Here is a 24,642-nt window from a genome sequence, read left to right on the forward strand (position 1 = left end):
GGGCCGGAGCCGCTCTGCGGGTCCCCCCATTGCAGTCTAATACACGGCCCGACACTGCCGGGGTGCGGCTTTCCCGACATCACACTGGGGGTCGGGCTGGGGGTCGGGAGGGGGTCCTGGGGGGAGGAGGGTGGGGGGGTTAGGAAGGGCCCCCTCATTAGGAGGGGGTCCCGGGGGAGGAGGGTGGGGGGGGGGGGGATAGGAAGGGCCCCCTCCGGAGGAGGGGGTCCGGGGGAGGGGGGCGGGGTGGAGGGGGGGGCCTTCCCCCCTCCAGCCCCGGCCCCTCCCCGGGACCCCCTCCTCCGGACCGGGGCCCGGGGGGGTTGGGGGGGGGGGGGGAGGGGGGGGGGATAGGGTGGGGGGCGGGGGGGGTGGGGGGGGGAGCAGGGGGGGGCACGTCACTCTGTGCCGTGAACAGACATTAAAAAAAAAAAAAAAAACAAATGGCCGGCCGTTCCCCCCCTCCCACCCCACCCCCCCCGCCCCCCCTCCCACCCCCCCCCGCCCCCCCCACCCTCCCCCCCCCCACCCGCCCCCCCCCCCCCACCCCCCCCTACCCCCCTTCCCGCCCAACCCCCCCGGGCCCCGGTCCGGAGGAGGGGGTCCCGGGGAGGGGCCGGGGCTGGAGGGGGGAAGGCCCCCCCCTCCACCCCGCCCCCCTCCCCCGGACCCCCTCCTCCGGAGGGGGCCCACCCTGGCCCCCCTCCCCCGGACCCCCTCCTCCGGAGGGGGCCCTTCCTATCCCCCCCCCCACCCTCCTCCCCCGGGACCCCCTCCTAATGAGGGGGCCCTTCCTAACCCCCCCACCCTCCTCCCCCCAGGACCCCCTCCCGACCCCCAGCCCGACCCCCAGTGTGATGTCGGGAAAGCCGCACCCCGGCAGTGTCGGGCCGTGTATTAGACTGCAATGGGGGGACCCGCAGAGCGGCTCCGGCCCCGTGTGGGGACCCCAGCGAGGGCGGGGGGCGCCGGCTCCGGCCCTCTGGGCTTTATTCTGCGGCGCCCCGAGCCCCGCGGCTGCGAGGAAAGAAGGAAAAGGGGAATGGGGAACGAGAACAGGGGAGCAGAGGGGGCGCTCAAGGGGAGGGTGACAGGGACAGGGGGCAGGTGGGGGCAGGTCGGGGTGTGCAGGGGGCTGGGGGAAGGCAGGGTGAAGGAAGAGAAAGATTGAAGGCAGCTTTGGGGAAGGAGGCGGAATATGTGGAGGGGGAAAGGTATCACGGAAAGGCGGCAGGAGGAACCGGGAGCGCGTGGGGGGGAGCAGGGAGAGGGGGCACGGGGGAGCCCGGCTGGGGAGAGAAGGAACAGGGAAAGGATGGAGGAACAGGGTAGCGTAGGGGTGAGTAGGGGAATAGAGAGGGAGGACAAGGAAAGGAGAGTAGGGGGGCCCGCCCGGGAGGGAGGGAGGGGAGGGCTAGGGGGGAGAGGGAGGGGGGGGGGTTTGGGGGGGGGGAGGGTGTAGGGGGTGGGGGAGGGGAGGAAGGGAGGGTCGATAAGAGAGGCATAGAGAAAAAAAAATACAAAAGAAAAGAAACGCGCAACAAAAGCAAAAGAAAAAGAGATATAGAGCCCGACCGGCCGCAACCTCCCGCTCCGAGCGCCCAGCACCAAATGGCTCCGCCGGGCTCGCCCCGCGGTTTAAATACCCGCGGCCCCGCCCCGCGCAGGCGCGCTGGGGCCCCGCGCACCTGTGCGCGCACCTGTGCTGGCCCCGCCCCCGGCCCCGCCCCCCGCCCGTAAATGGCGGCGGCTCCGCGCCCGCCCCGCGTTCTGTGTGGATGCTCGGACGGACTGCGGCGGGACCGGCGCTCGGAGCTCCGTGCGGGGATCGGATCGGGGCAGCTCCCGGCCTGCGCGGCATCCGAGGCGCTCAGCTGAGATCGGGATCGGGATTCGGGTTCTGGTCCCGCCGGTGTCTGCTGGGGGAGCCGGGCGGAGCCGCTCCTTCCTCGGCGGGCAGGGAGGGGGTGCCGGGGCCGGGGGGGTCGAGGCGGGATCGGGGCTGGGATCGGGACCGGCAGCGCCGCGGCCGGGAGGAGCCGCTCCGGGACGGGCGCCGCCGCTCCAGCTGCGGCCGGCGCGGGGCTCGGGTCCCGCCGGGGCTCGGGTCCCGTTCTCGCTGTGGCCGCGGGGAGCCGGGGCTGCGTCGGGGCCGGGACCCCATCGGCACCGCCGCTCCCGCAGCGCCGCCTCCGGCCCCGCGGGCGGACACGGAGCCGCCCCGCAGCCCCCGCGGGATGCCGAGCCCCCCCGCCCCGGTAGCCCCGTGGCCACCGCGCTCCCCTGCGAGCAGCAGCGCCCGCCTCCCCCGCCCCGTGTCCGCATCCCCGGGGGAGCCCCGCCGGACGAGCGGGGCTGCGGCGCCGCGGCCGGGAGCGGCCGCTCCGCCGGGGCCGCTGCTCCCGCTCCGGCTGTGCCCGGTGCGGGGCTGGAGGAGCCGGAGCTCCGAAGGGCAGAGAGCACCTCCTGTCCTTGGCTCTGCGGGGCGGGAGCTGCCGTGCCCTGCCCGTGGCTCGCAGCGTGCCGAGCGCACGTCCCGGCACGGGCACCGGCGCACGGGACAGCGCTGGCACGGACACGGCTGAAGGGCTGCCCGCGGCTCCTCGGCCAGGGGCTGCTCCCCACAGGCACGCAGGGATGCTTCAGCCCGGACAGACGCCACCGACAGCCCACAGGGACCCCAGGGAACGGCTGGCATTACCTGGGAATGGAGGCACGGCCGTTTGCAGAGGGGCTCTGACAGCAATCCCTGTTTCTGACCTCCCACACAGCTGCCAGGTATGTTCCAGCCACCCCAAATCTCCTCCCTCTTTTCCAGCCGGAGGCTATCATTCACCAGCAGCATTTGAGCCAAGGCAATCTTCCTTCACAGGTACTAAATGCCAAGCAAGAGCCTTGGAGATGCCTTGAAATCAGAGGTTGGAGTGCAATTATGTTTGGAGATTTCCAGGGAGCCAGCTGGAGGTGCAGAAGGGATGGAAAACTCTCACAGGTGGGTCCCACTGGAGATGTGCTGCAGGCAGGGATGTGCATCCCTTTCCTGAGGGGAAAGGACATGCAGAGGCCACTGCCGAGGCTCTGAAAGGAGCTGAGCTTCTGCAGGAGAGATGTTCTGCCTCAGCACAGGCCGGGAGCTCATCCAGCCACTGCCTTGTCCTGCTTTAAAACATCAACTGGAGCCTGAGCTCCGGGGAGTGAAATCAGTTGAATTCCAGGGAACTCTGTCAAGTGACCCCAGACACATCCCTGGGGCTGGGGGATGAGGGTTTTAAATAGCAAGTTCTGTGGAATAGAGACCTGTCCTTGTCCTGATCCCACTGAGCTTCCCTGGAACCTCTGCTGGTTCCTGACACAGCTGGTGCTAAAGTGGCAGCTCTGCATGGGAATTTCCAATCTCCACGAGGCACTGTCAGGTTATTCCAGCAGGAATTCAGCAGGGAACCTGGGGCTGTGGGTATAATTCATCTGAACTAGCAAAGCTGATACTGAACCCCAAATCCAGGCACCATACAAAGAACAATCTTTGTGCTAAAGCCCCTGGGCTGGGAAATTTCAGCAGCCAAATGTATGGAATGATCTAAATCCCAGCAGGCAGCATCCCCCAGCGGGACAATCCAAGTGCCAGGGTGGGAGCTCTTGTCCTTCCCCTGCTGCTGGTGGGACAAATTCCCTTGGCACAGCTGGTGGGGCAGGAGCTGAGAGCAGGAGGGGCAGGAACAGGGATGGGAGATGAGGCTGCTGGAATGTCACCTGGAGCACCTGAACACGTTCTGTCCCTGCAGGAGCCAAAGCAGATCCCTCCTGGCCAGGCTGGAGGGCAGCTGCTGGATCTGCTCTGGGGGAAAACTCCCTGCCCCTGCCAGGAGCACTGGCTCTGCTCTTCCTCCAGCTTCTGAGCAGTGTCAGGGCCACCGTGAGGGAGTTCAAACCCGAAAAATCCCCACAGCCCACGGAGTGAATGATCCCAGGAGAGAAACGCAGCATTGAAATAAAAATCTTACAGCTCTGTCAAAAAGGCTGTGACATCACTGCCACGGGATTCCCAGGAACCTTCTGGTTTGCTCTCGGAATGCTCTTGGTTCTCTTTTATGTATTTTTAGTCCCTCAGTGGGCAGCTTGTAGGATTTATTCTGGGACTTAGAGGTTGAGCAGGGTTGGCTCAGGATTGACCTTCACCTCTGGTGCCTCTTTGTGCAAACACAACGTGGCCGGGCTGGGTGAACTCGTGACCTCAGCTTTCCCCTCCAAAATGTCCCTCACTAATTTCCCTGGGGTGAGCTGGGATTTTGGCCCAGACTGTCACTCCTCGCCTCCCCGTGCCCGCGCAGTGTCCGTTCTGTCCCCACGGTGCCCTGGGGACACCGGGGGGTCCCTTTGCCTTTCTCCTGCCCCTTTCCAGCCCGAGGCTCCTCTGCCCGTGTCCCACACAGCACAGGGGCACCGAAGGGGAAAGGCTCCAGAAAACATTTCTGCAATTCCTCACCAATTATTTATTTATTTATTTATTTACTTATTTAATCACATTCTTCTCCTCTTCCCCAGGGAGAAGAACATGAACTCACAGCCACTGAGGCCTGACGGGTTCCTGCAGCGAGAGCTCGGTGCGTGTCCGCAGAGGTGAGTGCAGCACCTGAAAGGAAAAAACACAGGGGAAAATGGGATTTATTTTGCTTCAAAGTTATTGCAAGTTCTTAAAGCCCAACCAACTTTTGCTCTTGCTTTTGGTCAGGTGGAGCAGGAGCAGTAGGCAGAGGTGGTGCCATCGATGTGGACGTGCCCGATGCTTTCTGGGGCAGAAAAAGGAGATTAAGCTCACCTTACATCAAGCAGGTATTTAAAAAGATTTATAGTTCTTCAAACGTAGCACCCTTTAATTACCATAATGTTTCTTCCATGATTTTAACTAATTCTCAGTGTATTTTATAAAACTTAAAATAACACCTCCTCCCCATAAAACAGACTCATCAAGCATTAGATAAAAAGTCCTTGTGCCAGTCTCAGGCTTCCACATCTAACAGGAGACCCTCCCCGTAAGCAAACAAAAAAAATCAAAATAACGTACCAAAACTAGTCCTTGCTAACACTAAAAATACAGCTCGACCGTATCCAAAAAACCCCCGATTTTATTTATTCCAAACACCAAATATTCTTAAAATTCTAAATCAATAACTCTTAAAAAAAAACCCCATCAAAACTTACTTCAAATATAGAAAAGCCTAACTGTATAGATAAATATTTGTCCAAGCCCACAAAAAATATAAAACAATCTAATCAATATCCTACATTTAACAAAACCCACTACACAAATTAGTACCATTTAAAATGTAACATAAATAAAAATCTATTACTGAGAAACATATTTCCCAATAAATAAAACCACCCTGTAAAGATATAAGTAATAATCTTAACTCAACAAGCTAAAATGTCTCCAAAACCAAAGACTTAAAATACCTTCAATATTTATAAATAACAACATTCAATATGTTAAGTGTTAATAAAATCAAACAAAATTAAATGTCAATACATTTAAATAAATACATTAAGTTTCTTTTTATCTATTAAAATTAAGTTTATTATTCCTTACTATCAAAATTCATTCAATCTAAATTTAAATGTTATTTAATATAACCTATCCTAAGTTTTATTAAAAATCACTTCTCTAAACTATACAGTATATGGTTAATATTCTTAAAAAAAATAAAACAACTCAAATTAAAACAACTAAAAGAAAACACTACCAAACACCTATTCAGAAGTAAAAAAAATACAGTGTATTGTATCATCAATTTCATCAAAAATTCTGTTCTTCATTACAATCTCTACTCTTACATAAAATTTCTAATTCCTACTTTTTTTTTCTCTACTTTTACAGCTCTTAAAACAAGTTAACTCTCTAACTAATCTCTACACTAACTCTATAATTTAACCTAAATTTATCTCATAGTTTTAAATATTTTTCAAGACTAAAAAAAATATATTTCATTAAAAACCTCCTCCAAACTGTTAATCTGATCACTTTCCTCAGTTATTATTACAAAATCACTTCAATATAAAACTCAACTACAACATTAATTTCTTTTTCTAAGTTTCACACTAAGTAATCGCTCTCTCATACATTTCCTCCACCTTCACACTCTCAATATCCAAATCCAAACTCACAATCCTGTCCATAACCACTTTCAAATCTTTAAAAAAAAGTTTACTATATTCAAATATATTCTAAAAACACTTCTAAAAAATCCAATTATTAAATAATGTGATTCATCTTTAATCCTAACATTTTTACTCTTAACTACTATTTTTAAAAACATTATATAAAAATATATTAAGTAACATACACCAATTAAAATTTAAACTATAACCTAACCCTATATCTACCTAAATAAAATAATTAACAGGAAACCCAAATATTTTCTACGTCAAAAATAAAATTCAAATAATTTTAACTTAACAATTTAACTTTATCAATATAACAAATAAACTTATTATTTTAAACTTAAAAAATCATTATCCACACATAATTATTTAACTTACTACTAATTTAACATTTATCAATTGTTAAAAACTCTAAAATAATGTACCATCTTTTAATACTTACTAATGATATAATTTCACCTATGTTACTAATTATAGATATTATCTAAGTAATTCCTAATTATTATCAATTTCTTCTTTACTACATACATTATTTTATTCTTATATTTCTTCATGCTTATAACTGAAAAATTATAACAACTTATACCATTATCTTGCAAGTCTATACAATTTTATAAAACAAAACTTAACAATACTTATTTCTTATATCAAAACATAAAGTTTACTTATATCTCAACAAGTACAAAAACCCAAGTAAATTTCAATAAGGAACATAAAACCAGATCACACAAAAAACACACTCACCACTCCACAAAACACCAATGTAAATACACAGATAAATTACACTATGTAAATACAAATGTAGATTATGCAAGAATTGCAACTTACACCTGACGTCTTGTACTGCACCCACCAAAATATATAAACTTTAGGTTTCTTTATAAATATAAAAATCAATATTATAAAAATCTTATTTAATAACTTTCAAAGTATAAAATTCTATCAAATATTATACTTCTACTCTATTTACTTTATTTACTTTTAATTATATCACTTTACCAATTAACCAACCTAAAACAAACATTTAAGTAACTTTCACTAAAGTTTCAAGTTTAAATACTTTGTATTTATCTAGCACTTCTCAAAAAAATCCATTTTTTACCTACTTACTTAATATACCAATAAAAAACATTACAAATAATCCATATAATTAAAAAGCCCTTACATTATTAACTCTTAATATAAAAATAGTTACCAATTTAAAACAAAAACCTCATTTATCCAAGGCGGGAGATGGGCATGCAAGGCAGTGAAGTGCCAGGGAGTGGTAAGAGGCCAAGGCAAGTCTAGGGTTGGCTTTGTCAGGAAAGCCAAGGGAATAAAAGCTGGCGGGAAAACACCAGAAAATTGTGAGAAAGGAAGAAAAGGGGTGTTCCTCTGGGAAGGTGACACGGCTGACAGGCAGGCTGAGGCGCCTTCCATCAACACCTGCAGCACGGGCAAGAAACAGGAGGAGCTGGAAGCCGCTGTGCTGCAGGAAAGTTACGGCCTTTTGCATCTCTGGGATGTGGTGGGCTGAATCCCATGACTGCAGTGTCACTACTGAGAGCTCCAGCCTGGTCAGAAGATACAGGGGAGGAAGGGGAGATGGAGGGATTGCCCTCTGCACCAAGAAGTGGATTCCACGTGAGGAGCCGTGTTTGAAGAACAGCCACGAGCAAGTCCAAAGCCTGTAGGCAAGAACCCGTGACCAAGGCAGCCAAGGAGCCCTGTGGATAGTATCTACTCCAGGCTGCCTGATGAAGGGGATCCTGCTGACAAAGGCTTCTTTCTAAAGCTACAGGAAGCATTGTGCTCGTTGGCTTTCGTCCTGCTGGAGGGCTTCAACCACTGCGCAGTGCAGATCCTTTCTTGACAGGTGACTGAAACAGAGTTCCAGTGACCTTCTCAGTTAAGGTCTGTCACATGCAAAGAAATGCTGCTTTTAGCATCACTAGAAATTAATGCCAGCTGTAGATATGACAAAACCACAAGTGTCTTGCCCACTGAAAATTTTGAAAGAAAGCAGACTGTCTTCAGCAAGATTTAGGATCAAATGCAAAGAGCCACATATCTCTTACCTGATTAATTTCATAGCCACGATTTCGTGTCTTTTGGCTCTTAACATGGATAGTCTTAAGCTGTACTTTGTCATCATTTGGTCAGCTCATGAGGTTTTTTAGTTTTAAAAAAGGCAGAGAAACTGCAACTATCTATCTTTGAGTAGAGGAGCACATACAAAATGTCAGGGTGAAAGATTACTCATACCAGTGTGAAAAACGCTAATCACTTGGTTTTTAAAAGTTTAAAAGTTTAATAATAATAAAATGGTTATAAAAATAATAATATCACTAGAGTACTAAAGTTTAGAGTTAGGACAATTACAAGACAATAAAAAAAGTAAAGAATTACGGATGTCCGGATGTTCTCGGACATTAAGTTACAAAAAGCATGACTTGTGAATAAAGGAATCACCCTTAAACTAATATACTTGTTGCATATTTATATATCTTTTATGGTTACGAATGCATTCTATTTTAAACAAGAAACTCTGTTTGTTGTATGTTAATTGTTTCCTTTAATCCCCTGGCATCTTTGAGTCTGAGTAAGGCCTGAAGAAATTAACTTCTTCTGATAAAAGCCATAAATTCCTCTGCTTTGGAAGATTTAGGTGTTCTTTGAAGTAAGTATCTCATTCCTAAAAAAAAACTTCCCCACATACATAGTCTCTATTTTAACATTAGGTTAGAACCTAAAACTGTATTTAACACACTACTTAAGTGAATTAACACAGCATAACGTTCTAACATTACACATAGAATATTCATTATAGCCTTTGCGAAAAGCCAATCATAAAATATGCATTTTTCACACCAGCAAGGACAAGGAGGTATTGAAGGAGACTGTTGAAGGAGAGGTAAAGTCTTAAATGCTAAAACTGAAGACAGAGCATCACTAAGTTAAAGATTTGTCTATTTGCTTTTAAACTGATACAAAGCAAGACAAAGTAAATTATTATAACTACTTCAAATCTAGTTGAAAATGTGCTGAGGTGTGCATTAAGACCAAGGTGGAAGTTTACAAGTTACAAATGCTTAAGACAATTCTTGCTAGGGATAGATAGCATTGCATCAGGCAGTTTACTATTCCAACCATTCCTGAAAGATGTGCATCTCAAAAAGATATGGCATATGAATTCTTAAATTAGACCAATAATGACATGCACCCAAAAAAGAAAAACATTCTCTCTTCTCCCTTTCTTTTCTGCTTTCTTGTCATAGTGTGACTAAGGAGAAACGGAAAGAATCCATGAGTGACAGAGCTGATTCCAATCAGTCCTCCCCGATGGAGTGATCAAAGGCCAACTGTAGTGGACCAAACAGGGCTTTCCCCTTGGAAGTGTATTCCATCCCGTCGAGATCAGCACAAACACAAGGGATGAAACCGACTTCCCACGGCTGCCATCCAAGCTATGACACTGTAACTCAGTACCACCTGCACATTTTTTTTGCTTGAATCCTTAAAGTAATGATTCTCTCCATCTCCATCCCTTAAAATCCAATTCTGTCAGCTTTTCAGTGTTCAAAAATGAACTAGTTAAGATAGCACTGAGGAAAGAAAGAAGAAAATAAGCATATTTTATTGTGTAAGTAATTAGATTTGAGATGGAATTACTAAAAGGTAAGCATACATGGACCCCCCACACACACAGTTGTCTTTTTGCAGTTGCACTTAAGGATTGTACTTCAAATATGGTTACACAGATATCTTCCCCCCTCCACATTGACTGCCTCTTAATATTAGAACTAATCTGCCACAAAATTACATGAAATAAAACAGTGAGAAATATACTTGAGAATGACTGTTGTTTACGAAATGGGTAATTTATAGTATACAATTACTGATAAGGTAGAACAAGAGTTCAAAAACTGGACTGCATTACAAAGCACTTCTTCAAACATCAATTTTGGATTATTGCTGGAAGGTACTAACTGGTCTGTTATAGACTAATTTACAGACATTCATAAAATAGTGAAAAATGCATGCTTTAGAAACCTGGGACATTTCATGCCTTTGTGCTAGCAGAACATGAAAATGGAAGTGATTGGCATTTTTCAATGTAGGTTAGTAGCATTTAGAGTTTTTATTCTGGTGTACTAACTGATTCTTTGTATTTTTTCTCTTTTTCTTCAGGTGATTTTTCATCTTCAGGTTTAGTCCATGGAGGGCTGCGAAACTTCTGTAAAGGTAAAAATATGGTGTATAGAATACATATATACATAAACAGAAATAAAAAAGTCTGTTAAAATTGGAATTGTCCCTAGAAAAGGGTCCTGATCTCTAAGTGCAAAACCATACAAGTCTGATGCTACATACAGCTTCATATCACTGCATATTATATATATATATATAAACAACCACATAGGTATTTAATATTTAATTATTTTGGAAAACTCTCCTTACTCCTGCTTCCAGGGCTATACACATGACACTGTCAAATTAAGTAATTTGACTACCAGCTTTCTAAATATTTAATAGTTTGCAAATTGTTACCAGCCAGAAATAATTTTGAACAGATCAATTACAATCAGACACAGTCAAAGTCTGAATTAAGTAGTCTTCTCTTTTGAGACAGAACTTGGTGAAGAATGTGTAAGTCTACTTTAAGTAACTGAATCTCATGAGACCTTTTAGTAAAACCCCAAAAATTACTCTGGAAGAGAATACCTGAAAGCTTGTCTCTGTTTCTGCTGCTTCCAAACGAGATGTTGAATCATTACGATTCCCCAGACATGTCTTGGCCACCTGTCAATAGAAATGTCAGAGATAACTACTTCATATTTTTTCCAAAAATATTCAGTTTAAAAAAAAAAAAAAACCAAAAAAAACCCAACAACAACAGCAAAAAAAAACAACCCAATTTGGGTCTTCTTTTAAGCCTCCTTGATGAAATGGAACTAAGTTTTCATAGCTAAACTTATCCCAGACTCCCATCATCCCTGTAACAGTCTTCAACAATACAGTCTCGTGACAGCGAGTTTAACAACTTCATACTTACCCAGCTTTTTTTCTTCGTGTTTAAATCTCATCACCAATAGTGAAGTTTACTTCTACAGGTGGTCCTAGGGAACAGAAAATTAATTACAAGTGCCTTTTATGGGTGAGGAAATAGTAACAAACAGTAGAAAATCAGCATTACAGTTAGAACTTCTCTATTACTATTCTCTTGGCTATACTCTGGATTCTTAGGTATAATAATCCCTGAATAGGAATATAAAGTCACTGAATGGAGAAGTCAGGTGACTCTCAAGGCAGAAAATCTTGCTGCATTACTTCCTGTCATTTTATTCAAGAAATAATGTCATATTCTTTGCCAATATGCTTTTTAATATCTGGGAAAGCAGAGTTGCACAGCATAAATAAAATTAATTACAAAGTGGATTTTTGAACTAAGGAGATCTTCAGGTATGAAACCAGAGATTTGCTCAACACTGGAAATTCTACTGTATTTAAATCCAAGTCCCTTCAGGAGTAGGGTTAAGGATGCAATAAGAAAAGGAGCTGAAAGATTAAATACAGTCAAATATTCATAATACTTGGTCATTGCTCTAAAATGAGTTCACATTGGAATTTCTCTACTTGTTTTGCTATTAAAAGTGACACATTTAAATGGAGTGAAAACGACAAGGTTTTTTTAAAGTTTTGAGTCATCAAGACTCTTTCCAGTGTAACAGTGGGAGGGGTTTAGTCATGTTTAAGCTACTGAAGGCAGCCTCTGAGATGATGCAGATGGATTTGATGTGGGGAACTCTTTCTCATATTTTCCCACTCTAGACAGTAGAAATAAAAATTGGATTCATGTAGGGAATAATCGAGGCAGTATTGATTAAAATAAAGTCTATTGATAAAGCACCTACTCCTTTTAGGACAAAAAATCAAACATCAAACAAACATGTGGTTTATGTCTTAGATAAAGACTAAAAAGTCAGATGACAGGGTAGCAATTTTTCGTAGTCTTGAAATACTTCAAAACCTTATACGTGTGGTCCTGTCAAAACTTCCATTTAAATTATTTACTCTTAATCTAGATTTAAAAAAATTATTCCAAGCTGAATTATCCTCAGAAAAAATGAAGATTTAGGTGACTTCTAGGTGTGTGGCTTGAGGACAAAAGATACTCTAGGTCCAACAATCAATAGTATTGCAAAATGTGTAATAAAGAGGATAGAAATAATGCTAATTAAATATGATAATTTACATATCCAGAATTTTCTCTGACTGTACCTACTAGAACATGAAATCAGGTGACCTATTTCACCAACATCATTTATAGGAGATAGGAAGCAAAAACTATTAATTGCATTAGTAAAGCTAAAGGTCAACTTCTTAAGACATATGCAAAGGAAAAAGAAAAAAACAACCCCGGTCTGCTTTAGAGAAAATAAAAGTGAACAATAAAACAATGCTGTATGAGTGAGTAGTCTTGCAGTGTCTTCATAGGCCAGACAACAAAGGCTATCTTGATAGGAAAAGAGCAATAAAGATTAAGTCTGTATTATTTCACATTTGTTCACTCAGAGATCTTCTCCTTTTAGTAGCACACCATATGGATCACTGTTGGAGAAAGACAGGGACTTTTTCCTAAGGATGTCTTTATGATGTTAAAGCATAACATATTCATTATTGACTCCTTATCACTGTGAAACATTGTATATCATTACCAAATAAATTACAGCTTGAAAACAACAACAGTTCAATAGCCAGCACTGTAACCAGCTCCTGTGGACGAGGTGCAAACACACACACACAGAGGGCTGGGTTTAACAGAACACAAACTGAATCCCACACACATATGACCTCAGGCATATATATATATAAATACATACATATACATACACCCCCACCTGTGTGTATTTATGTGTTTTTATATGTCTATATCTACATGCATATATAAACACATAAATATGCAAACACGCATAACACATATATCTTTGTGTCCCTCAGCTAAAGATCAGCGGCAGAATATAAACTCAATGAACTAGAATACCTTTCACACCCTTAGGTGACAAAGAAAGCAAAATATTAAACTTCTGTTATTGTTGTTAGTTCCCTCTATGCCAAATAGTGGATTGTTTTGTATGTTTGTCCGTCAGATTTCCTCCCATGAGAGGTACAATCATTACCAATGGACAGAATGGGAGCTCAACATGGCAGAAACTATCAAAAAAGCAAAAACTATTTGCTGTGTTGCTTTCCTCAGCTTAGCGTGCAGCCCGATTAACAAATTATCTGTGTGTGAAATTATGGCTATAAAATCTGCATATTGATTGGTCACGTACACAAAATTTGGGAAGTTATGGTATTCAATTGTCCTAGTAAACAGCACTGCAAAGCTGGAGAGCTTCACAGCTGGATGTATAAATGACAAAGGTGGATAAACAAAGGGTGCATCTTTATTACGGTGAGAACCCCGGCCTTGCTCTGGGGTCTCATGTGGTGGTGAAATTCCTCCTCCCACCCGTGCTTCCAAAGAAAAACTCCGCAGGCTTTAGCTGTTCGGTCTCAAGGCAGTTTATCGCTAGTTATCTAACAGATTATGTTCTTGGACTGCGGCTGTTTGATCAGCGGCCTGGGTAGAGGCACACACACCCCCTGACATCCTCTCGATCTGCTGCCTTCTTCGTCTCCCTCTCCGCCCAGGGCTGCTGCTATCTTTTATAAGATATATTACGTATAACATGTTTACAATTATTCCCCAATACCTACTACCTACGTTGCCAAGTGTTTTTCTACTCTAAACCGATCTGTCAGTGCCAACATCACCAAGAACATGGAGGTAAGGAAAAAGAAGGAGGAAGAACAGGATCAGCCCACTTTCCTCCATCTTAGAACTTCTGACCCCCACCTACAAAGTGAAAACCCCCCTGTACAATACTAAAAAAATTTCCCCTCTACTTTGTAACTACTTTTACTATACTATCTAACCTTTTGTGATTGCTTGTTCCACCTCCAAAGTTGGCAATTCATTCCATGGCTCAAACTCAAAATCACAGCTGTTTTTCAGCTGTCTGCCAGGGTCTAGAATGCCTCTGACCAAGGCCTGGAACCTCTAAAAATGTCTGAGAGACATTTTGAGTTCCCACATATTAGAAAAATTTTAACACGCCAGTCAGAACTCAGCATGTCCAGTGGCTATTGAATCATGCAACTTTACCTGCGAACAGCTGAACAATGTAAATATAAGTATTTTCTACTGCATCAACTCAGCAAATCAGAACTGGCTTTATGGTCAAAAAAAACATAACAATTTAAGGTCAAATAATCAATTCACAAGTGAACAGGAAATCAAGTTTAAATAAGTGGTATTATAACAGTTTTTGCAGTTAGAAAAATCATTCTGCTGCTCCTAAAGAGCATCATCCAGATTTAGTTGACCAGACATTGGAGTTTCAGTGTTCCTGTGCATCACTGCTCCTCTTGGCTTCATAGGGCACAAAAAGCAGATAGGGAGGTTGTTTGTAAAGCACGATGGGGGAGAAAGTACTGGGTTAATTCTGAAGAAAAGAAACCAGATACAGGAGAAAAGAATGGTGTGGTTAGATCAACTGACAAACTATTTATCTTAGTTGTCAGGTTAGGTTCACAGTTTACTCAAAGACACGTTTTATCAGATTTGCTCATGAATTTGTTACAGATCTGTACTGGGAGCTGCTTTAATCACTGTTTAGAAGAAAGATACAGAACAAGAAGTATGTGAAATGTGCATATACCTTCTCAGAAGACACCTCTGCAGTTTTTCATACGCTTTTCCTGTTTTAGATCAGTGTGCTAAGGGGATGGTTAAACTCCGATGATGTAACTTCTTATGACCTTCCTCTTCCTAGTCCTCATTTACAGAATCAAATTTCCTTTAAGGATTTTATTTGCTTGAAATTTCGTTATAAAAATGGTTATTTTTTTTCTCTTATTACACCCTTTGGAAAACAATTGGAGAGTGCAATTTGATCAAAGCTCTGAAACAGATTTAAGAAAATAAAGCAAAATGCTGTAGTTGCTTAGAAATGTATACAATTTTGGCTCCAATACAGAATATCCTTTGTCGTTGAATGATTAATGAACATAGAGTGTTTTTTTACTGCAGGAAATTAAGGCGGTAAATAAAAAGCACTACCACTTCTATTTATCAGAGAAGATTCTGTAAGGACAAAGCAAAAAATCTAATAAGAGAACAAAGAATAATTTTATAAATTCTTTGATGTTGTAGCAATACCAAGCAGGTAGATAAAAATGAGATGTTATATGCATAAGAATTATCTGACACGAAAAGGCAATTAAGTAAATTATGGTGTAAAAGCCATAATCCCAAAAGCTTTTGGGAAGACAGAAAAGGGAAGGAATACAGGGGAAAAAGCTCTGCAGAACTCTGGTTCTGCACAGAGGCTTTCAGGAGTCAGACATAAGAAAGCATCTCCGGATAAGGCTAAGAAAAAGTAGTACTGACAAGATGCCTCTAATAAAGTACAAATAATAAAAAGAATGGAAACTTTTACAATACTGAAGGTAATTTGGAGGGGGGTTTTGATGAATTTCAGATGCTGTATCACAGGATATTCTACCTACTTCTGGCTATTGCTGGTCCTATGCCAAATTTCATTACAGATAAATATCAGCAGCGTCTAATTTCCAGATTTGCTACTCTGTATCCCATTTGCCAATAACTTTTCATTTTTTGTATTTCAGTATTTGTTCTAATGTAAACAACACTAATTACTCTGAACAGGCATAAACCCCATAAATACAAAATTGCAGAAAGATCACAAATATAAGATAGAGATGCTTAGCCGTACAGACTTAAAAATACCAGTTGGAACCAGCAACTAACCATTTTGCTTTATTTTTTGCCTCAGTATCTATAAGGTTGCATGTTCTTCTCTAGTTAGTCTTCACTACCTTAATTCTTTCTAAATAGAAATCACATTTTATTTATCAGAGACACAATAAAAGGACCTTTGTGAAGTTCTGAGAAAGGATTATTGAAATAATAGGTTTCTAAGCAATGCAGTTTCTAGTACCATCTTCACTAATATTACTTTGAAATGCTGCATTACAACCTTAACCATCCAGCCTTAATCTTCCTTCATTTGAATGCAAGAAGCTGTAAAAACTTCAGAAAAAAATGACAGAGTCAAGTAATGAAAAAAACAATTAAAACTCTTCCTAAGTGTTGCATTTTCTCCAAGTGATACTGTTCACAGGTACAAATGGCAGCTTTGACTTACCAAAGAATTAGGATCCTTTGGGTATAAATTCCTTCCAGTACTTTCAGAACTTAAAGTGGTATTTCTAATGCCACTATATGTAGGCTAATTGTGGAAAGAAGATTTTTATTTCAGTTCTCAAAGCTAATAATTTGAATTCCTTGTGCCTTTCGTCTCTCTTTGTTAATGTGAGATGATGATGATGATGAAGAAGAAAAGGTTGCTAACCAATGTCATCACCTGCACTATTTTTATGGCCATCTTAGCCTATGTTAAGATGGACAGGGTGTCTGTCTGCTGATGGACTGAACAGTTAAAAATACAAGCTGTTAGAAGGACAAAAAACAACCACCTAAATAAGTAAACCACCATCTCACTAACTAAAACCTTGATTTTATGGAAAGGTGAATCTTTTAGGTGTCTTTGATTGCAATACTTGATGCAGAAATTAAATACTGGTTTGACTTTTGAAATATATTACCAGTTATTTTCTTTTCCTTTCTCTTTTAATGTATTCACTTCTGTATAAAAGACCTGTTTAAAATGTCTGATACAAGTATTTAGCCTAAGAGGAAGAAGAAGAGGAGAGAGGAGGAGAGAGTAAGAGGAAGAAAAAGAGAAGGGAGGAAGAAGGAGAAGAAAGAGGAGAGAGTGAGAAGAAAGAGGAGAGAGTGAGAAGAAAGAGGAGAGAGTGAGAAGAAAGAGGAGAGAGTGAGAAAAAAAAAATGAAGAGGAGAGAGTAAGAAGAAAACAGAGCAAGAAAAATAAGAGTCAGAGATAAAAAGAAAAACCAAAAAAGTCAGATTGGAAAGAGAAAGGCAGAGAAAGAGGAAAGAAAGGTGGGGTAAAGAGAAAAAGAGTGAAAGACAAACAGAAAAGGAAGCTCTTGAAATGAAAGAGAAAAGCAAATAGAGAGACAAGAAAAAGAAGAAATAGAGCTGAAAACCTACAGGAAAACAAATGGAGAGACTGAACACAAGGTAGGGTTCAAGAGAGAAAGAAATAGAGAGTTAGACAAAAAAGTTAAAGTTGGACAGAAAAGGAAAAAGGGTCAGAGACAAAGACAATGATAGCAAGTGTTAGAAAGACAAAGGCTGACAAAGAAAAAAAAAAGAAGAAAACATAGTGAAACCTAGATTGAAAGAGACAGACAAAGAGACATGGGGAAATACATGTAGAGGAATGGAAGAAAATAGGGTGAGAAGGAAATAGGGTTAGAGAAACATAGAGATGTGTTAGAAATGGAAACAAAGGAAAACACAGCCAGAGACAAAGAGTTACACATGGAAGGATAAAGTGAGGAATAGACTAAAGAGGAAAGTAAGAGGCAAAGGGAGAAAAAGGGTGAAAATGATAGGACTCAACCACACCAAAGAAAGACAGGAGATGAATGGTGGGCAGGGCAGAGGGTAAGAGGCATCATTATTAGGGCTGATTAATCTTTATTCCCTTAAACTTCAGCAATACACAGGGAAACAATGCATACAAATGCAAGTACAGAGACAAATACAACAAAGAATACATCATACCTAGGCACACAAGTACAAGTCCAATTTACATACAGCAAAATACATCAAAAGACAGGAACAACTGCAAAGACAGAACAATATAATGTACTACAAGCCAAATACATATCGACACAATATAACCGTGTCTCCATTTCAGAAAAGTCCACAACGCTTTTATTGTTATGACGCACCCGGAACAAAAACGGCGCAAAACGCTCCGCCGACGTGCACGCCCCCTTCGCGTTACGCACAAACTCACATTCACGGCAACTCGCTCCGGAGACTCCCAAAAAATCCTCCTGCCTGATGAAAACCCCCCCTGAAAGGCAAAGGCCATACACACAAGGTTGTATCTGCTCCACACACACACACAGCTGCAGACACAAGCACACACAAACTCTCACAGACAGACACAGACAGTCACACTCTCACACATTCTTCTGCTGACACGCTGGCTGCCACCCTTACGTGAAACGCTGCACTGAAGAATATGCTTAAACGCTTCTTCTGACCGCAGGACCTCCATGTCAAATGGTAGATTCCAGGAAATTCTGTAGGGACCCGGGGACCTACGAGACAAGGGGAGGCGGTCAGTGACTGACTATCTGAGAGCTAGGAGCTATACCAACTCTGGGCCCATCAGTGTTGTACCCCAAACCCCGTAGAGAACAGATGAACGGCAAAGCTTTATAACTGCTCTACCTGAGCGTGACTACTTGCCCGGGCAAGGCAGCTCCGATCATAATTGCCACAACAGAGGTGCATACAACATAAGCCAACGTAGGTACATACAGTATAAGCACAAACAACATAAGCCAACGTAGGTACGTACAGTATAAGCACAAACAACATAAGCCAACGTAGGTACATACAGTGTAAGCACAAACAATATAAGCTAACATAGGTAGGCGCAACATACGCACATACAATAGAAGCAGACACAGGTAGGTGCATCATAAGTGCATACAACGTAAGCTGACAGAGATACAAGATAAGTGAGGACTTGATATAATTCTCTAGAAGACTAATTTTTGAGCCCTATATCCTTTGAGAAGGCAGATGCTACGGAACTACTGTGGTCAGGTGATGAGGGGCTAATAAGCTCCGTACGGAAGTCCATGAGAAGGGCTACCAAAACTGAGAATGAAGATGGATGAGAACATCTCGTGTACATCGTCCGGACCCAAAAAGTGAATATGTAAAAATGCCAGAATAATTGATATCCGGGAAGGTACGTGAGCAAAATATGGCCAATACGGCACAAAATGATGTTGCTAAAGCATGGAGATGTAACAAAGGCCTATGACACAGACAACGTGACACGGACACAGACAACGTGACACGGACACAAGTGGAAACTGCCTGGCAATTTCACCTTATGGACCCAAGATTCCTAGCCCAAGATGAGCCATGGGCTGATGATGCCAAAGAAAAGAAAGCCCTAGGGCAGTAGCACTTGATGATGACATGCAACTCCTTTCAAGATGTTAGTGCCAAAGCACTTAAGAGGAAGCCTAAGAAGCTCAGTAGGCCTAGAGAAGGAAGAAATGACTACAGGGTGACTGTAGCTATAGCTCCAGACATGAAGGCGGGCTCCTATGGTGAAAAGATCCACGACAACGTCAAGAGTCAAAGAAGGCCGCCGATGCGAACGTCACGAGAACCAGAGAGGGATCGGAACTGCCCTGCCCGGCGAAGACTCTGGGGGGGCTGAGGAGAAACCCTCTCCCTTTGCTCCCGAGGGGCCCGTCCCACTATGGGCCTATTCTCCAAGCTAACATCAAATAGCCTCCTGTGATAGTAAAGGTTTTCCCCCCATCTCCCACCTACTGGCCCCAGCACTTGGCTTTTGCAAGACAACCGGATGGAATCCAATGTCAGTTGGATGTGGACGGCGAGACGTTCTCTGCATCAGCTTCGGTGCTGCTGTTTCCAAACTTCAGCTACGCTCCTCCTCAGGGTACCTAAGACAAAACAGAAAATGCAACTAGTGCCCACGAAAAGAGGAATCCCCGAAACTCCGACACACCGCTGCCCCGGCTCACCTGAAGTCTTAATTTGACTCCACAAGCTGCCTGGAGGATACCTGAAAAACAAAAAGGTACACACTTAGCATGCTGCTGCATAAGGGTCACCTGTGAGTCACTGTGCCAAAATGCCAACTCACCCGCTCGCCTCTGTTCCTTCACACAGCTAGGGCAGCGACAGCACCTGCAAAAAAACAAAGCAAAACAACCCACACTGAGATACTGTGAAAACAACATCCCCCTGACCTGAAAAGCACACCCACCCAGACCTTACGCTTGCACCCACCTGGCCTTGGACATCCAGACATCCGGACCAGAGACATCTTGCAAGATGACTGCCTAAAATAAAACAAAGTAACCAAGAGTGGATGCTTACAATTGCACCAAAACCTGAAACCTGAGCAAGAACAACTCCTTCTGTCCACTGCTCACCTGGCACACAGGGCCTTGACTGCTGCTATCTGCCTGGACCTCCTAAAAATAAAGGCAAAGAACACTGCTCTAACACGGTCACCCTTTAGGCTTCCCCTGCAAATGCAAACAATGACTGACCTGATCATGGCAGCACCCTCACCCAGGACTGGGGCTCTCTGCCACTGATCTGAACTGTCTGCATCTGAAAGGAAGTTAGGACTAGTGTGAAATGGCTGAGGGAATGAAGCCCCTTGGCAAAGGCTGGGGTTAATATACCCTGATTGGGCCCGCCGCTCATTCCCGTGGCACCCAGGAAAAGGGAAGGGGCAAACCCCACCGAGTAGAAAAGCCCTCAGAGCAGCTGCAGCTGTTCGGCTCCTCTGGCTTGAATTCAAGGGGAATAAAGGGCTGGATATAGAAGGAAACTCTTCAGGGAAATGACAGCTCTTTTTTCTACAACTACTTGGAGCGAAAGGGCAAAAAAACTGGTAAGAAATAAAACTTTGTTTTTAGGCAGCATATCTAGATAAGTTGGGTAATTTGCTGTTAACTTACATAATTATTCCTCAGTGACTACTAAGTAGTGCTCAACATGAGACTAAGGGTGGAGAAAAATACTAATTATATGAACAGTCTAAGTCTTCTTCTTGGGGTTACTAATTAGGACTAACTACATTATAAATAAGAAAAATAATAGGCTCCTGGGCAGCATAAAGGTTAAGTATGTGCTAGGCTTGCCTTTCTCTGAGGTACTTAGTCCTAGGGCACAGAAAGAAGTGCCCTGAAAGGTAGTTTTAAATGCTGAAAAATCATTTTAAAAGAGCCTCCTTCAAGTGAATCCCTTAAAATGAGGAAATGGGGAATTTACCTCCACTGAAATGGATACCGTGGCAAATAAATGGCTTCTGCCCTTTCATTTAATCCCTTGAATACTGGGAAAAGAGAGGCTTTCCTCACTTTAAATCTCTCCAGTGATGAAGACAGAGGGATTTTCCCCTCAATCCAAACCCTTAAGAAAGAGAGATAGCTGGGCTTCCCCCTCAATTTAAGCCTTAGGACAACAAAAATGGTTACTCTTAATTCAAACCCATAAACGACACTGTCAAGGTTTTCCCCCTCTATTTAAACTGGAAAAAAATGGAATATGGGGATTCCCTGTCAATTAGCACCCCTAACAGCATAGAAAAGGCAGGGACTCTTTCAAATGAGACCATTAAAATTGCAGGGGAAGTGCGTTTCCTCATTATTTGAACGCAAGAAATGACGGAAAAGGAAGCTTTTTCCCATACTTGAAACCCCTTTTCTCTCCATAACCCCTCTTTTTTCTGGGAGTGCTGTGGAAGGTCTGGGGGTTCTAGGGGAGGACTGACATAATAAAAGGGGAAAGTTGAAAGCTCTCCCGTGGAACCCCACATGCTGCCTGGCCTGCTCAGGTGCTGCCCCTTGGCAAGAGGGCTCTTCCCTTGGCATTTTCTCCAAGGGATGCTCCGTGCCTGGGTGGGTCCGGCTGCTCCCTGGTCCCTGCTGGATGTTCCGACCATAGCTCCTGGCAGGTGTGCCCAGGTAGCTGCACTGAAAGCAGCTGCTCACGCAGGGAGCTGCTACACCTAGGAGTGAGGGATGAGGTGAAGAAAGGTCCTGTGGGGTGTTCCCTCCCCTACACAGCCCCTTGCCAGACCCTTAAACAATGGGGTGCCAGATTTTCATTTCAAAGATAATTAACAGTCTTTCCCCTGGCCAAACAGGAATTGCGCTTCCAAAATTGCAAACAGCGAATGATTTCTCACAGACCACACCTGCCGACACCAGAAACTCCCGCAGCCCTTGGAGAGCAGCACGCCTTGAGTGAACAGACATCAACACACAGGGAGGGTGAGGTTGGTTTTACAGGGAAAAAGGGCAGAGGTCAGGTCACGAGGTCTGTGGCCCCAAGTGACTTTCAACATCTTTTCGTTCTGAATGGCACAGGATTAATCCTGGAGCAAAACTGCTGCCAGCAAGAGTTCTGCCTGCCCTGGAAGAGACAAGCACCTCCTCGAAACCAACATCAGGAAGTGTAGAGGGTGAGCCGTGTTTCACAGAGAATAGGGCCAGCAACAGAGTCCAAGAGCCAGGGGCCCCGAAAGAAGGGCCGCCCCCTGAAAATCTGAATGAAGAAGGAGGTGTTGTGGACCCAAGCTGCCCTCATGTCGATGAGGAGTTGCCTTGAAGATCCCAAGTACAACTTGCAAATTGACATCAGGAACCAGGACTGGTGAGTTTTCTTTCCCATGGAAAAGGGCCAGAGTATGTGCCCAGGTGCCCCTGGCCCTCAGCTGGCCCCTGACTTCACAAAATCCAAATATCAAAGAACGTATCCCAGACCAAAGCTGTCCCCGCCTCAAACTTGTGCTGCCCTGAGAGTCCCAAGGGAGCCCTACAAACTGACATCAGGAACCTGGACTGGCGAGTTTTCTTTCCCAGGTAAAAGGACCGCTGTCTGTGCTCATGGCCCTGTGCCCACCACTGGGCCTCCTGAAATTCCGAATGGGATGCCAGATGCCTCCCACACCAAAGCTGCCCCCGGCTCTTGGCCTGGCTGCCCTTGCCGTGGTCCTGGGTGGCCCCGGGGTCTCAGTATGGAATATCCTGTGGCTCTGGGATGACATCAGCTCCCTTTGTCTCCTTTTCCATGGCAGATCGCTTCCAGGAGTCCCCGAGTCCTCCCAGCTGCCCCAGTTCCCTCCCAGTGTGCTACCCAATGTTCCCGCTTCCCTCCTGATTTTCCCAGTGTCCCTCCCAGTGTTCCCAGTGCAGGTACTGGACACAGTAGAAGTGGTTCTGTAACTGCTTTGAGCCTTTATTGCCACTATGGGAAGGCTCTGAGGGTTCTCGGGGAGGGCGGGAAGGGATGTGGGGGTCCCAGGGGTGCCACTCTGGGGGTTGGAGGTCCCAGATGGATTCCGGAAGGGGGGCATGGAGTGCTTGAGGGGGTCTCTCAATTGTCACACCGGGAGGGGCCCCAGCGGGTCTGGGGAGGCGGCCCAGGGTGTCCTGGGGGCCACTGGGGATTCTCAGGGATCCCTGGGGACTATTCAGGGGGTCCCAGAGAGTTCAAGGTGGATCCCTGGGGGATCGTTTTGGGGGGTCGCAGGGGTCAGGGGGATTTCCCAATGAAGATCTGGGGGGGAAGGGGGAGTCCTTCAGGGCCTGGCAGAAGGAGGACAACTAAGCATCACCAAACATGTTACGTCAATCTCCTGATACAATCTAGAGCCCAACTACACCCTGCATTACAAATTTCAAGTCCCCAGGACTTGTGCTATTACAGGCTATGCAGCAGGGCAGAGCAGTTGTGGAACGAATACGTGCAGACACCCGTGACACAGGACAGGGAGAGAGAGCTTTTGAGGAGAAGAAAGGACCGAGAGACCCAAAGAACACAGAGTGCACCAGAGACAAGTGACAGGACACACACCAGAACTGCTCTGCCCTGAGCACCTCAGCACTGTGATCAAAACAGACACTTTCCCTTTAGCTGGCCTAAGGGGATGCTTCTTGCACATTCCTGCCCCCAAAGCTGATCCTAAAGGCCCTCCCAGCACCCCGCTTTCACCCCATCTGTGGGCCTTAGCCCTCCACTTATCTCTCTGGCATCTGGGGATGAGAATCCATGTCGCGTGCCAATGGAGGCTGCCTCGCCTGCGGGGAATGTCCTATGGTCACCGGGCTGTGGTCCCGTGCTCAGCTACAATCGAGAACACCAAACATCACTGCATGATCTTAGCTGCACAATGGACAAAACCCAGCAATCCTGCTACTCACCATTCTCCAGAGAATGCTCGGGTCACACACTTTGGCCAGGCTCGGAGGCTGCCACCATCATCGCAGGGTCTGCCTGGGTTAAGAAGAGACAAAGTGACTCGGCATTGCTGAAACACGAGTGGACCTTGGCTCCCCCTCCCTACCTCGGCGACTCACCGCAACTTCTCAGCCATTGCCAAAGGCAACCCTGATGCAATCTTGAAATACAAAATTTCAAGGCTTCATCACAGAGTCCTGCAATACTTCCCAAGAGCTCACAAGCACAGAAAATCCAGGCCATCAGCTGTTGGTGACAAGGGCTTGGCATACGCTGAGTGGATTCCCTAAAGCACACAAACAACAATGGATGCTTACAATTGCACCAAAACCTGAAACCTGAGCAAGAACAACTGCTTTTGTCCACTGCTCACCTGGCACACTTGGCCTTGACTGCTGCTAACTGCCTGGAGCTCCTAAAAATAAAGGCAAAGAACACAGCTGTAACACGGTCACCCT

At 44.8% G+C, this 24,642-nt stretch overlaps 2 long non-coding RNA genes across 2 annotated transcripts; one reads left to right on the forward strand and one right to left on the reverse strand.

Annotated features, from left to right (window-relative positions):
• Positions 1-17,816: 17,816 nt before the first annotated feature.
• LOC146767464 (uncharacterized) lies at positions 17,817-19,868 on the reverse strand. The gene is made up of 2 exons (XR_014955901.1): positions 19,729-19,868; positions 17,817-18,471 (listed from the first exon to the last, which is right to left on the reverse strand). It is a non-coding gene; the product is annotated as an uncharacterized LOC146767464 (long non-coding RNA).
• Positions 18,927-23,678, forward strand: LOC146767465 (uncharacterized). The gene is made up of 3 exons (XR_014955899.1): positions 18,927-20,831; positions 22,089-22,220; positions 22,312-23,678. It is a non-coding gene; the product is annotated as an uncharacterized LOC146767465 (long non-coding RNA).
• The last annotated feature ends 964 nt before the right edge of the window (positions 23,679-24,642 follow it).

Source organism: Lonchura striata, chromosome 5 (assembly GCF_050655825.1).
Source record: "Lonchura striata isolate lonStrDom1 chromosome 5, ASM5065582v1, whole genome shotgun sequence".
NCBI classification, from domain to species: Eukaryota; Metazoa; Chordata; class Aves; order Passeriformes; family Estrildidae; genus Lonchura; species Lonchura striata.